A 10,660-nucleotide genomic window follows, 5' to 3' on the forward strand; every position below is an offset into this window, starting at 1 on the left:
AGCAATTGAAGGCAAACTAAGACAGCTTCCCAGGACTATGGACTCCAAAGCACAACATAAAATAAAATAAACCCTTTCCTTCCCAAGCTGTTTTAGTAGGAAGCACACGAGGACAGGAGGCTCGTGTGGAGGTCAGTGGTGGATGTTGGGGTGTCTTTCCCAGGCTCAGTTATCTATCTTGTTTTTGAGACGGCGTCTCTCTCTGAACCTGGACTTTGTTACTTAGAATATACTGGCTGACCAGCGAGGCCCTGGGACCCACCTGTCTCTGGCCTCCTGCCCTGAGCTCTGGCATTACAGGAGTGCACAGCCACATCCAGGGTTTACTTGGGTTTCAGGTGATCCAAACTCATGTCCTCATGTTTGTGCAAGCACTTTGCCTACTGAGTCACCTCCTCAGCCCCTGAGGGAAGGTTTTTCTGGTTGGAGAATGAAGGCCGACAAGAGGTGTGTGTTTGCTTGGTAGCCTCATTCAACACCGAACATGTTGGCCCGTTTCCTTCTGGCCTCCAAGGCTTTTGATGAGAATCTAATGATGTCCTGGAAAACTCTGAGGAAGGCATCTTCCTGCCAGTCTCATGGGTGTAATAAATTACTGAACTGTATTTTACAGACAGAGGTTGTCTTACATGTTAAGTTGTATCACTTTGAAACCAATCAGTGGGAATTCAAAAAAAGGTAACATGGTGAGTGTAGACCGAAGAGGCCTTTAAACAGAAGACAGGAGACTTCCAGAACCCAAGGACAGGGGAGCTTCCTACAGGCTTTAACTGCTCAAAGTCACTCTCCATAGCCCACCTGAGCCAGAAACCCTGAGTCCTCTCTGGTCCTGGGAGTTATGGCCAGTCATGGCTGGTTCCTGTCCTGCTGTGACCTCATGAGCAGCAATTGTGAGGGGGTGCAGCCAGCAGTCACAATGGGGTGGGTGGCCCTGCATTTCTTTGGGTGTACTGAGAGGAGTGGAGGAGTAGCACCCTGCGTGATTTGCTTGTACCTAGCATGGATCTGTGTGGACTTTGAGTTTGGGTGTTGATTGTGAGGGGGTGCAGCCAGCAGTCACAATGGGGTGGGTGACCCTGCATTTCTTTGGGTGTACTGAGAGGAGTGGAGGAGTAGCACCCTGTGTGATTTGCTTGTACCTAGCATGGATCTGTGTGGACTTTGAGTTTGGGTGTTTGGTTTGTGTGTGTGTGTGTGTGTGTGTGTGTGTGTGTTCTTGTGTGTGAAAGCACAAGTTTGGTTGTGTGAGAGTGAATATGTGTTTGTGAGTGTGTAGTTTGTGAGTGCACAGGTGTCAGTGTGATTGCATTCGTGTGTGTGTGTGTGTGTGTGTGTGTGTGTGTGTGTGCACAGGTGCAGGTACAGGCATGTGTTTGTCTGCATATGTGTGTACCTGTGTCCATGGAAGCCAGAGCTCAACCTTGGGCACTGTCCGTCAGGTATGTCCTCCACTTCTTTTTTAGAACCAGAGTCACTGACTCAGAGTTTGCCACGTAGTCTCGGCTGGATGGCTAAAGAGCCCAGGTGTCCACCTGTCTTTACCGTCACAGCGCCGAGAGTAAAACTTGCACAGCCTTGCCTGGGGTTTTTGGTTGTTGTTGCCAGGATCTCACTATGCCCCTCTGGGTGACCTGGAACTCACCATGTAGAGCAGACTGGCCTCAAACTCACAGAGATCTGCCTCTAGTGTTCTGGTATTAAAGTTGTGCCCACCATGTCCAGTTTCTATTTAGATTTTTGGACTGTTTTTTTTTCTTTTTTTTAGTTTTGATTTTCTGGCTTTGTTTCATATATTATTTTGGTGTTGCTTGTTTTTGTTTCTGATTTTCATTTGCAGTTTTAAAAAATATTTTATTATTTTTATTTTATGTGTATGCATGCATTGCCTGCATGTAGGTAAGTGCACCTGTGTCGTGCAATGCCTATGGAGGACAGAAGAGGCTGTCAGATCCCCTGGAACTGGAGTTATGGACAGTTGTTAGCTGCCATGTGGGTGCTGGGATTCGAACCCGGGTCTTCTGAAAGAACAGCCAGTGTTCTTAACCACTGAGCCACCTCTCCAGCCCCTCATTTGGGGTTTTTTTAAAGTAGTATTTTAAAATTTGGCTTTCTAGTTTTTTATTTTGGTATTTGTTCCCTTTGGGGTTTTTAAGCTTGGTTTATTTTGTATTTTTATTTACTTTTCGTTCTTTTCTCTTCAGTTATTCTCATTTGCTTTTCTTTGTCATTTGGAATTAGCATTCTTGGTGTTCCTGAGCTGTGGTGCTCACTCAGCTGTGAGCTTCCCTGTTGGTTTAGATTTTCTGGCATTAAAGGCATGCGCCACCACAAGCGGCTTGTTAGGGTTTTATGGTTTTCTAGTTTTTACTTCGGTGCTTGACTGATTTTTCCCTTTTCTATTTTGGTTTCAAAGTGTTTAAATTTTTTATTATTTTACTTGTGTGTTTTCTGCTTGAAAGGGCACCCGTGTATGCAATGCCTGTGGTGCTCAGAAGAGGGCGTTGGATCCCCTGGAACTGGAGTTACAGGTGGTTGTTAGCTGCCATGTGGGTGCTTAGAACTGAACCCAGGTCCTCTGCAAGAGCAGCCAGCGCTCTTAACCATTAAGCCATCTCTCCATTCCACAAATGAAGTCTGGTAGTACAATTTTGTCAGTAAAGAATATTAGACATACAGTTTTGAATTTATATTCTAAGATATAATTATGTATTTTTAGTTTGAGAATTATATCAGTTTAGTTATTATAGTACTTTCTATTTCTTTTTGTTTTTATTTTTTAACTTCCCGGACAGTGATTTTTATCTTTGAGGAATATGGAACTGTGGCTCATGGTAGGGGTTCAAAGCTTCAGGCTCATGTGACTGGATGAGAGCTCCAGTTCATAGGAGAGGACTACAGTTCAACTTCACAGGAGGAGGCCACAACTCTGATTCATTGTTAGGGGGAGGCACCACTCCAACTCCTAGGACATGAGACTACAGCTCCAGGTTCATGGGAGGGGACCACAACTACAGTCTCATGGGAGGGGACCATGCATGACTCCAGGTTCAGTAGGGTACCACAGCTTCAGCTCCCATGAGGGGAACCCAACTCTCGTTCATGAGAGAGAACCTTTTTGATTTATTTTTATTTTACATGAATGAGTATTTTGCCCCTATGTGTAAGTGTACCACATGCATACAATGCCCATGAAGGTTCAGTGCATAAAGAAACCTGTTGACAAGTCTGACCACCTGAATTTGATTCCTGGGATCCACATAGTAGGAGAGAATGGACTCCTGGCAAACTGTTCTCTGACCTCCACATGAGCACCGTGGCACACATGTATCCATACAAATTTATACAAACACAAAATAAAGAAATGTAATAAAAAATAGAGAATTTCTTTAATTTAAATAATTGATGAGTACCTGTGGGTCAATGAGATGGCTCAGGAGGTGAAGACACCTTGACTTTGAACACCAGAACCCATGGTGGAGGAGAGAAATCAGCCCTTGAAAGATATCTTTTGATCTCTACAGGTGGACTAGGGCATGTGTACACAAGCCCTCACATGCACAAATCATATATAGACAGATACAGCAATGATAAAAACAAACAAACAATCACAGTACATATATGGGTCTAAAGAGATGGCTCAGTGGTTAAGCACTCATAATGCCCTTACCGACCCAAGTTTGGTCCCAAGCACCCATATTGTAAGACTCACAGCTGCCTGTAACTCCAGCTCCATGGGCCCTCTTCTGGCCTTCAAGTGCACTATACGTATGTGCACATACCAACCCCCCCATATTCACATAATTAAAAATTTATTTATTTTATTATTTATTTATTGATTGATTGATTTATGTATATGAGTTTTTGGCTGCATGTATGTGACTTCCTTGAACTCACTAAGATCTGTCTGCCTCTGCCTCCCAAGTGCTAGGACTAAAGGCGTGCGCCACCACACCCAACAGCAGTTAACTTCTAAAAAGTGAAATGAAGGCCAGGAGTGGTGTGCACCTGTCATATTAGAACTTGGAAGGTAAAGTCAGGAGGATCAGGAGTTGAAGGCCATCCTTAGCTCTATTATCAAGTTGAGGCCAGTCTAGAGTACATGAGACTTAAAACAGCAGTAACAACAACAACAAAACAACCCACAAACAACAACAACAACAAAAAAACAATAAAAAGTAAAATATAGGAGCCAGGTGTGGTGGTACACGCCTTTAATCCCAGCACTTGGGAGGCAGAGGCAGGAGGATCTATGTGAGTTCAAGGCTAGCCTGGTCTACATAGCAAGTTCCAGACCAGCTGGGGCTACAGGGAGACCCTGTCTCAAAAAAAAAGTAATGATATCTTAGGGTAACCAAACTAAGATTCTCATTTGGAGAAAAAGTAACCATTAATATTATTTAGCTAATCCTCATTTGAAATAAAACAAATATGAGAAAATCAGGGTTGGTATATAGATCAGTGTTAGAGTGAATTAAAAAGAAAATTATAGAGCATTTCATGTATTCCAGGCTGTTCGCTAACTCATCATGTAGCTGAGAATGTCCTGATCTTCCTGCCTCCACCTTGAGTGCATGCTCTAGCACCCCTGCTTGTGGTACTAGGGATCGAACCCAAGACTTTCTTCATGTTAGGCCAGCATTCTCCCAGCTGACCTAAATCCCCAAACCCTTGCCATCAGAATTCGTGGGAGTACATGTAAAGATGGAGTTCTCCCTGGGGTATTCCAGTCACCTGGGACTCCTGTCATATGGGCGTGCAGGGATCTCAGGGGGCCAGCTGCTGGGCGTGGCGCCGGTCTCCCACACGTCGCTGGAGTGCGGCGGGGCGGGTCCCGCGGGCCGGGCCGTGTCTGCTGTTCGGCTCTAGGACCCCTGTCAGCTGCCCGGTCGGGTTCTTTTTCAATTTCCACCGTGCACCCCCTCTAAGTTCGAGACCTGTTGGCCACCAGGTCACGAGGGGAGGTGCAAGAAACGGCGAAAGCAGGGTCTTCGTGAGTCAATGACGAAAGGATAGCCCCCCCACCCCAGACTGGATCACAGGATTTAGTGTTACAGCTTCAGACAAGTGACTCAGCTCAGATCTCAGCTCCAGCTCCAGCTCTATTGGGGTAAAACTAGGACTATTTATAGTGTGGAGACAGTAGAAGAAGCCTTAGCTGATAGGTGCTCCTGGAATGCTTCATTTACATAGGGCGGTGGGCTTCTATCAGGCTATCAGACAACGCCTGATTAAAACCTGGTAGCTCCTGTGCCAGAGGGCATGTATCTTGTGACAGGCACTTCAAAAGTAAGTCAGGGAGGAGAGCAGAAGGTGCGCTGAGAAGGGGAGTCTCCCCATTCGCGCCGAGCCAGCTTGTGGCTATCCGGACATGGGGAGACTGCTACCCTAAACAGCAGGGGTCCCCAACACTGTCACAGGGCAATCCACTTGGTAGGGGTAGGAGGGGCCCCAAGGCATCCTGCATCATCCGCTCCCTAATCAAACTCTGGTAGCCTGAGCCCAGGGAAAAACCCACCAGCAATGGGGGTCAATGGGGTCCTCACCCCACTTTCCAGCTTCCTCTGCAACACTGAGGGAGGGTGAGAGGGAACGGAGCAGATGAGGCCCCTCCCTGATTTGGGCAGGGTTTGCTTTCTCTCTCCTGACTGCTCCCTCTTCTTCACACACAGCCAATTAGGGCCTCCTGAGAACACACACATCCTGGTGTCCGCCTGGCCCTCAGGGAGGTCCTGCCCTATGGCCCCAGGCTCCAGAGGAAGCGTGAAGACAGCTCCTCTGAGAGGGAAGACGAGGCGGAGACTGCCACTGCTCAAGACCCACCATGGGCAGTCAGGCTTCAAGCTCTGGGGTACGCAGGCCATGGTCCTGCCTGAGGCTGTGCTCACCTGGGGCTGAGTAGAGGGGGCTTGCCTCTGCTTCCAGAGCTGACCTCTGGTTCCCACCCCCTGACACTTGCTGTGACAGCCCTGTTCTTCACAAAAGACTGCTCTCAGTGGGCCACCCCAGGACTGCTGGGACACTCCAGCTTCTCTGCTTGGCACCCTACGCCGCCCAGGGGCGCAGTTTTTCTACTTTCCACTCCCCTTTGAATGGGTGCAACTGCATTGCAAATTAAAAACAAACAAACCCTTGTTTGCTCTCCCGCCCCTGTCTGCCCACTCCATTCCTGCAGGGAGGGCCAGACAAGAACCACCTGTCTCATGGCCACGAGGATCCCAGTCAGGGGGAAAGAGGGACACGGGTTGGGGAGCACAGGTGGGGGAGCACGGATGGACACAGACACAACAGGACTCCAGTTAGCAGGGACCCCAGTCAGGGGGGTCCAAAGCCTTGAGAATGTGATGGTAGGCAGAAGAGGCTGATTTCCTGGCAGTTGGTGGCCAAGCCCACATGCTGACCCATGTTTGGATAGTGTGTGGAAGGAACAAGGATTAGTGTCCCCATCACTGGCCACTTTGAGCTCCAGTGTGCAGAATGAGTGCGAAGGGCCAGCTGCTAGCCCACAACTCTCAAACTCTTGGAAGCTCCAAAGAGCTATCGCAGCAGGTCCTGCAACATGCTTCCTGCTGGCTCAGAGGCTCAGCATCTGTGAACTGGGACAGGTGTCTAAGGTCAGAGGCTGGAAGGACTCTGGCTTTCACTGCATAGCACCATCTCAGACCAGCACTTGTAGACAGCCGGTGTACACTGTGTGCAGGTGACGATAGCCCTGTGCCGCAGAAGGGGCTGAGTCCCCTGTGCAGTTTCTGTACAGCGCAGCTCCTGAGGGGTGCTGTCCTTCCTGAACCCTGATGCCTCCCTGAAGGGTGGGCAGCTGCATCTCTTCCCCCATGTGCTTCAGGATGAACCACTTCCTGTGATCTGCAGAGCCTGTGCTCTACCTGGTTCTGGAACCGGTTCTGTCTGGAGGAATTCTCTTTCTTCTGTAGTGCTCTGGAGGAGGCCAGTATCTGCGTGTTCATCTGCTGACTCCAAGGTTTCCATTTTCATAGACGGCTTACTCTTTCGTCTACACTGCTGAAATAATGCTTTATACATAGTTTTGTTTTGAAATAACACATAATAGAACATATTCATGGGTTCAGTGTGACTTTTTGGTGCTTCCCATACCATGTGTATGCTGAGTACGCACTCTGTCAGCACCACCCCAACATCTCAGCACATGTATACGATGTTTAATGATCCCAGCAGGGTCCCTGGCACATCCATCACCTCAAACACTTTTCATTTCCTTGTGTTGAGCACTGAAACCATTTTCAATGTCCTTACAAACGTTTTGAGGGCTGGGGATGTGGCTTCGCATAGAGCCCTTGCCTAGGGTCCTAGTTACTATCTCATTGCTGTGACAAATGCCAACCCAGCCAATCATGCTTTTCCTATAGATCTGTTATTCAAATGCATCTCGAGTACTTATTGCAGGGCTTTTTACCCATTTCTAATCACAGTACTCAGAGGCCAAGTCAGTGGGACCATGAGTTCAAGGCCAGACTCCACTATCTAGCTAAAGAAACCTTGTCTCAAAGAAGGAAAAAAAAAGTAACAAATCAAACCTCCATGTGCTATAGCTTTAGTTGTTAACGACACATCTGGAAAGAGGAAACGTCCACTGGGGAATTTCCTCCATCAGACTGGACTGTGGGCATGTCTATGAAATGTTTTCTTGATAACTGACTGATGTGGGAAGGCTCAGGAGGGCTAAGAACAGTCAAAGACTATCAGTTGCCTTGTCGCAGGTAAGACTGTGTTTGTTGCCTGTTCTGGTTGCTTTCTTATTGCTGTGATAAAAAGACTGATCAAAAACAACTTGGGGAGGAGAGGGCTTATTTCACCTTATAACTTCTGGTCCATCATTGAGGGGAGCCAGGGTAGGAGCTCAAGGCAAGAACTTGGAGCACAGACCATGGAGGAATGCTGCTTATTGGCTTACTCAACTGGCCTGTACTCAGCCTGGTTTCATTTACAACTCAGGACCACCTGCCCAGGGGTGGCACCACCCACAGTAGGCTGGGCCCTCCCACATCACTTAACAATCAAGAAAATGCCCCACAGACTTGCCCACAAGTCAATCCAATGGAGGAAATTCCCCCATTGAGGTTCCCTCTACCCAGATGTGTCAAGTTGACAACTGAAAGCTTCCCAGCACAAATGACCCCTTGTCAACCTGACACACAAACACACCTCTTTAAACCACAACCCTTCCATTTCTTATCCCCAAGATCTTAATAATATTAATATTACAACATAAAACAGTACAACTTTAAAAGTCTTACAGTCCTTAAAAATTCAAACACTGAAAGTTCAGAGTCTCTTTAAAAAGTCTCTTAACTGTGGGCATCTGTAAAATCCAATATAAGTTAAATACTAACCTGTTTCAGAAGGGAAGAATCAGGCACACTTGAACAAAACCAAAGTTCAGCAAAGTAGCTCCAGGCTGGACATCTGGGGTTCGCTTGAACTCCAAAGGGCTTGGGCAGCTCTACTTCTCTGGCTCTGCTGTCCACAGCACACACATCTTGTGTGGTAGGCTTAGGCTGGCTCTACCCCACACCTGCTGCTGCCCTTGGTAGTTGTCCCATGGTCCCGGCATCTCCCATATGCTAGAGTCTCTACTGAAACTGAGGCTGCACCTTCACCAATGGCCTCTCCTGGCCTCTCAGGGTGCCAAGCCTAGATTCTTGTCCATGACCCCTTCGTGCCTCCTTCAACGCCAGAATCATGCAGGAGACTCTTACACACTGTCAACTTCTGTTGCCAGTTTGATATGAGGCTTGGCCCCCCCCGAACCACAGCTTCTGTGTGCTGACCCTGAGGAAATACATCCCAGAAGAGTTCATTTCAATGACGCCGGTCTCTTGTTATTCACAGCTGATTTTCAGCCCCAGCTAATGAGCCTCCGTTGTCTCAGTAAAGCACCAAAATTTTCGCTTCCAAAAAATTCTTAATTTGACACAAAGAGCCCTAAAGAGTCTTTGCTTCCATTGAAGGTCCACGAGCCAGGCCTCCATCTTCTGTGTTTCTTTCAGGACTGTCTCTCAAGTTCCTATAGAACAGTTCACTGAACTCCAAGCACTTTTCCAATCTAGAGCTTCAAAAACATCCACAACCCTCACAAACAGGTCATTACAGAAATACCCCATGATCCTGGTACCAACTTCCCTTCTAGTTACTTTCTATTGCTGTGATAAAAACACTGATCAGAAGCAAGTTGGGGAGGAAAGGCTTTATTTCATCTTACAACTTACAGTTCATCATTGAGGGGTGTCAGTGGCACTCACAGCAAGAACTTGAAGTATAGACCACAGAGGTACACTGCTTATTAACTTGCTCCCCTGGCCTGTGCTCACATTGGTTTCTTACGCAGCCCAGGACTAGCTCCCCAGGAGTGGCACCACCCACAGTGGACTGGGCCCTCCCACATCACTCAACAATCTAGAAAATGTCCCACAGGCCAATCCAAGGGAGGGAATTCCTCAGCTGACTCAGGTGTGTCAAGCTGACAACCGAAGGTATCCAGCACACTGTGCACGCGAGTTTGGGGTTTTTCTGATCCGCATGGATCATGGAAGTGGATGGGTTCATCGTGACCCTGAATTGGTGATTCTGCTTTGCCACAGGAGAGGGGACACATTTGCAGTCCTCGGGTTGCATGGCCCCTGTGGGAGGCAGAGTGGGAACACATCTGAGGGGTTAGAGACGTGTGCTTAGCACGGCAGTCTTGGACACTCCACCTACGTACAGTTCAGGAGGCCTGGGGAGTGTGTACTCACGAATGTTGATGACGTGGCTGAAGACCTCACCACGCAGGGCACATCTCAGTACTGTTCTTTGTGCTGCGTCCAGGACTGCGCTGGACCTCTGCAGCTCTTTCTCATGCCCTCTCCTTTGCAAGCACTGACCAAGCTGACTGTAGGAGCTATTTCTCTACCGTTTCATGTGGTATGGTGTGACTGTGACCACATGCCTGAGTCATTTAACCAACACAAGACTTGTAGGTTTTATAAATAATAAAATAGGTCCATAGAAAAGCTTAGATGAATTACCTTTCAGGAGAGTTTTGTTAGGAGAGTAATAGACTCATGACAATGGGCAGCCATATTAAGGCCATGAAGCGGGAGAGCATTAGGAGAAATAGCTGCTGTCTTAGCTACTTTTCTGTTGTTGTGATAAAACACTGTGACCAAGGGAACTTATAAAAGGAAGAGTTTATTTGAGCTTACAATTCCAGGGGAATTAGAGTCCGTCATGGCAGGGAGGCATGGCGGCAGAGGTGGCCAGAACAAAGAGGAGCGAGGAGCCCTCACGTCTTCTATCAGGCACAGGAAGCCCAGAGTGACTGGAGATCTCATAAGGCTTAAGTACTCTCTAAGCCCGCCCCCAGTGACGTGCTTCCTCCATCATGGCCACACCTCCTAAGACCTCCCAAAACAGCACCACCAACTGGGACAAAATGTCCAAATACTTGGAGCCTATGGAGGCCGTTCTCATCCAAACCACCACGCATGTGGCAATGCTTAAGGGAAGAGCCTTCAGTTCCCTTCAGTTCTTTACTTTTAGCAGAATTATGACATTGCACTACAGTGTGATAGGGTCCTGAAGGGAATACAAAGACCCTTCAGGGGTTTCTTGTTCTTATAGGGTTTATTGGGGAGGGGGTAAGTTC

This window comes from Nannospalax galili, unplaced genomic scaffold (assembly GCF_000622305.1).
Source record: "Nannospalax galili isolate Female #2095 unplaced genomic scaffold, S.galili_v1.0 scaffold1157, whole genome shotgun sequence".
NCBI lineage: Eukaryota > Metazoa > Chordata > Mammalia > Rodentia > Spalacidae > Nannospalax > Nannospalax galili.